This window comes from Artemia franciscana, unplaced genomic scaffold (genome assembly GCF_032884065.1).
Source record: "Artemia franciscana unplaced genomic scaffold, ASM3288406v1 PGA_scaffold_200, whole genome shotgun sequence".
NCBI lineage: Eukaryota > Metazoa > Arthropoda > Branchiopoda > Anostraca > Artemiidae > Artemia > Artemia franciscana.
This window is the reverse complement of record NW_027062644.1, coordinates 92,661-98,327: the sequence shown is the minus strand read 5'-3', so window position 1 is coordinate 98,327 and position 5,667 is coordinate 92,661.

Genomic DNA, 5,667 nt, shown 5'->3' with positions numbered 1-5,667 from the left:
GATGTTTTTTTGTAATGACTATCAGAAATAAAAGAGGGGAGCTTACTTTGTAACCCTAATCGTGTTGTTTTTGTCACGGGTCTTATATTTTGTCTCTCAACAAAAAGGTATGCTGAAACAACAATATCAGGTTTGAAAACTATAATCCTCGCTTACTATTTGAGTAAGACTCTTTATATATGCTTACTCTTTACTCGCTTGAGTAACTCGTTTACTCTTTTATATGCAATATGAGCGTTTGGTAAGTTGAGAATTTCTTCTTGCCATTAGCCCTTGAGTATGAGATCAAATAAAAAAAAAGTTTTTTTTTTTGAATAAAGCTATATCTGAAATGAAGATGTTTTTTTGTAATGACTATCAGAAATAAAAGAGGGGAGCTTACTTTGTAACCCTAATCGTGTTGTTTTTGTCACGGGTCTTATATTTTGTCTCTCAACAAAAAGGTATGCTGAAACAACAATATCAGGTTTGAAAACTATAATCCTCGCTTACTATTTGAGTAAGACTCTTTATATATGCTTACTCTTTACTCGCTTGAGTAACTCGTTTACTCTTTTATATGCAATATGAGCGTTTGGTAAGTTGAGAATTTCTTCTTGCCATTAGCCCTTGAGTATGAGATCAAATAAAAAAAAAGTTTTTTTTTCAACAAAAGTAAAGAGCGAAGGAATGTCTTGAGCAGAGCAAAAAAGATTGACAGATATTATCCTGAACAATGGGTTATAAGTTAAAAGAAACAGATATTAGACTTAATAAATAATGAAACCAATAATAAACTTATAATGAACAAAAAATTAATCTGATATTCAACTCAAAACGAACAGAAGTATTAAATATATTAATTGGGAAGATGCCCCCTTTAACTCCAGTTATAATAAAAACAAAACCGATATTGGAGTTAAAAGAAGCAGCTATTAGGCTTAATAAAATACGAAACAATTAATGAAGTTAGAATGTACCAAAATGAAATTGATATTCAACTCGAACTCAAAGCGCACAGAAATTACTAGATATATGAATTGGAAAGTCGCCCCCCTTGCACCCCAATTACAGCGCGAGTGTAATTTGCGCTTTATTGAAAGCAATATATATTTTAAGCAATTTTTCTTTTGTCATTATAATATTTAGAAATAAATAGATTAACGAAAGCTTCTGAAATTGATGTGATAATATTTTGTAGTATCAATTTAGTTACATCGGGCTGATATACCCTGAAGTTCCATGAATGGTTTCTTCAGTCTAAAGCTATCCCTGTAAAACACCTACAAAAACAAAATAGATTTGTCATTGTAAAACTTCACTTCAAAGAATGAAATAGATTTCTTCAAAAATTGAATTTTTGTTCGAAATGTAATTTAGGCACCGCTGCTCTATATCTTTAAATAAAATAGGACGAACTAGAAGAATTCTGACATGGAACTGTCTTGATTGCTCTTGGAATTTTAATTTTCAATTATCATCGATTTATTTAATAATTAATTTAAAATTATGTAATTTTGTTTTTTTTTAACATCAGCAGCAACGCAATAAAGAAAAATGGTCTCCTAGGACTAATCAATGTTTGTGATTAAAAATGCTGCTTTCCTTTTCTTTTCTTTCGTTTTACATATTCTGAACTATACTTCAGAAACTGTAAAATATTCGAAAAAAAATTAAAAACCACTTAAGAATTGTTTAAATGTATTTTTATAGCTTTTTATGAGAAAATTTAACCTTTTGATGAGGGGGACTGAAGCCCAGTAACACCCTTCACTCTGGATGGTTTTTTCGAGGGGGTTACAAAAAACTTTACAAAACACATCAAGATTTGTTTATTTGCATTTTGTACCTTTTTTTACAAGTAGAATTTAACCTTTAATCTAATGGGGGGGGGGTTATACTTAAGCCCATTAAACCCTTCACTCTGGATGTGGCCTGGAGTTTTTATTTGATGAAACACCCATTAATTTTATTTTGATTTCGCTTTGAAGTCGCTTAAAATATATATTGCATTCAGTAAAGTGCGAATTATGCTCACACTATCATTGGGTTACAAGGGAGATGACTTCCCAGTTCATATATCTAGTAATTTCTGTTCTTTTTTTGTTTGAGTTGTGAAGAGTGTATCCGAAATACACGTTCTAGCTGTCTTTCTGGGTGTTCGATTTCTAACCGGGTCTAGTCATTAATATGTCAGGGAGTGTCCTCTGTAGGGGGGGGGGCTCTATGGCCATAGCGAAATCATGGAAAAGACTCCATTCCCAGGGTTATCAAATAGCCAATCCCTGGAACTCCCATTTCAGAGGAATTCGGGCCAAACAGGTTTCTTAAAAGTTAGACCGTAATTTCCCTTTGTCTAAACTGTACGCGTATCTTTTACTGTTCCTTTACTGTACGTGTGCTTTCCCCATTATTGAAGAAAATCCTTCCGACAGCTGATATAAAAGGCAGATAAAGGGAGTTTCACAGTTGAGGGGGTTCGCCCCCTCGTCAATAACTCGCTCTTTACTCTAAAGCTTATATTGTGTCCCGATCCTTTAAGAATGACCCCTGAATCACAAAGGCTGTAGACTAAATAGTTGAAATTACTAAAAATACCTTAGCGTAAAGAGCGGGGTATTAGAGGAGGTGAGCCCCTCATATGTGAAGTAATTTCTGCTTGTTTCAAGTTTTAATGCTGCTCTTTACTTTCAGTTGAAAAAAAACTTTTTCATACTTTTTTTTCAGTGTTTTTTTTTTAAATACTAGAAAATCTTCCCCTGTGACAAAGTCCTCCATGGAAAGTTAATGGTGGAATCTGGAATGAAATCTGATGGTGCGATTTCTTTTTAATTTTCTAAGACTTTTTAGGGGAATTTCCCCCTATTTTCTAAAATAAGACAAATTTTCTCAGGCTCGTAACTTTTGATGGGTAAGACCAAACTTGATGAAACTTATACATTTAAAATCAGCATTAAAATGCAATTCTTTTGATGTAACTATTGGTATCAAAATTTGTTCAGTTACTATTGAGCCGGGTCGGTCCTTACTACAGTTCGTTACCACGAACTGTTTGAATAAAGCAGATAAAAGCGATTCTTTGGTTGTCGACATAAGACAACCGTATGCGGTATTTGGTAATACGACAGATTATGACACAATAATTTATGCACATATAAATGACAAAACTACATATACAACTATAACCCACGATCATACTGATCAGTTTGCTAACAAAATTGAATTAAAAGATCTAAAACAAAATGGTAAGATTACTCCACAATTATGTAATAAAATTTTCCCCTGGGGCAGCTTTTGTCCAAAATTTCAAGGTCTACCAAAATTGCATAAGCAAGGCATTCCTTCAAGGTCCATCGTAGCTTCTACGAAAGCCTCCGCCTCCAATTTTTCCATATTTTTGTTGAATTTCCAGTTCTTTCATTGAATTTTCATCACATAGCGTTGTTCAATTTGCTAGGCTATGGTTCTCATGAATAAGTTTCCTTTTCTAGTTTTCGATCATCAATAAATACCAAATAAGTGCTCATTTATTTTAATAAGTACTTCAACAGCATAATAGCAGTCCGACAGAAGAAACCTGGGCTAGAAACACCTTCAAACCAGGAAAAACAGTGTGACACACGAACCTGACATAAAAATGAAATGAAATAGATCTATAAGTAAAAGAGAAAGGCTCCCCTTACTTTTTATAGAAGTCCCCGTTTTTAGAAGGACTGAAGGGTTACAAAAATTATGCCACAAATCATGTCCCTTCTGAATTCCTTCAACTTACTAATCAGATTGTATTGAAATTAATATTCCCGTTCTTTACGCTAAAATTTTGATTTTTTTTTTAAATAGTAGAGTTGTGGGAAAGAGTCAGACTTTAGCCTAAAAAGCGGGGCGTTGAGGAGGGCACAGTCCCTTTAATATACGAAATAATTTCAGTTCGTTTTTGGTTTTAATGTCTCTCCGTACTTTCAGTTAAAAAAACTTCTTTTTTTAATTTAATTTCTGAACGTTTCTGAATTAGTACAGGTTTTGATTTTGGCTCACCGTGCTAATGTTTGACTCTTTCTGACAACTCTAATTTTTAAAACAATAAAAACTTTAGCGTAAAAAACGGGGTGTTGGGGAGGGGACAGCCCCTTTCATATATGGAATAATTTCTGTTCGTTTTAATTAAAATTTGCATATTTATTTTGCTTTTTTTTTGGCTAAATGGATTTCTCAAAGTTTTGATCGACCGATTTTGAGAAAAAAGGGGCGGGGGCCTAGTTGCCCTCCAATTTCCTGCTTGGTTATTTAAAAAGGCAAGTAGAATTTTTTATTTTATTTACGAACGTTTTTATTAGTAACAATTATACGTAACTTACAAATTAACTTATGTAACGAACTTCTATATTCGTATATTTTTATATTCGACCCCTTAATTTTTTTATATTTGACCACTGAATGACAAAGGCCGTTTAATTAAAATAAATAGCTCTCTTGAAATTACCAAAAATACCTTAGCGTAAAGAGCAAAGTATTGAGGAGGGGACGAACCCCCTCAAATACTTAATAATTTCCGGTCGCTTTATCTTTTAGTGTTGCTCCTTGCTTTCAGCCGAAAAAACTTTTTTTTAATTTCTGAACGTTTTTTGAATACTTTGGCGTAAAGAACGAGGTATTGATGAGGGGACAAACCTCCTCATATACCTAATAGTTTCTGTTCACTTTATCTTTAGTGTTGCTCTTTGCCTTCAGGTTAAAATTTTTTTTTTCTTTATTTAATTTCCTAAACATTTTTGAATTAATTTTGATTTTGGCTCACCACAAATGAATAATTAAAGCGAAATCTGCATATTAATTTGATTTTTTGGCTAAACGGCTTTCTAAAAGTTTTGATCGGAAGATTTTGAGAAAAAAGGGGTGGGGGAGGTAATAAATGTACGTAACTTACAAATTTACTCACGTAACAAACTTGTATATTCGTATATTTTTATTACGTGTATAAGAAGGTTCATCCCCTCGTCAACATATCGCTCTTTACACTATAGTTTGAATTTTATTCCAATTCTTTAAGAATGACTCCTGAATCACAAAGGCCGTTTAATTAGTATAAATGGCTATTTGAAATTACTAAAAATACTTTGGCCTAAAGAGCAAGGTATTGAAGAGGGGACGAACCCCTTCATATACATGATAGTTTCTGTTTATTTTAAGTTTTAGTGTTGCTTCTTTTTTTAAGTTAAAAAACTTGCTTTTTATTTAATTTCTCATTGTTTTTTTAAATAACGCTGGAAAATCCAGCACCCCCTTCATGGAAATTTCCTTTCCCCATGATAAGCTCCTCCATGGAAAGATCCTGTAATGTAACCAACTCCCCCCAACCCCCCATCACCAGAAGAAATCCCTCCTAAAAATGTCAATATACTTCCCCATAACCAATACTATATGTAAATAATGGACTAAGTTCATAAATTGCAGCCCTTCCTCCGGGGACTGTGGGGGATAATTCGTCCTCAAAGACATAGTTGTTAGATTTTTTGACTATGTTGAACAAAATAGCTATCTCAAAATTTTGATCTGGTGACTTAGAGAAAAAAATAGGGTGGGAGGAGGGTCTAGTTGCCCTCCGATTTTTTTGGTCACTTAAAAAGGGCACTAGAACTTTTTATTCCCTTTAAAATGAGCCCTCTCGCGACAAAATTAGAATTTATAAGA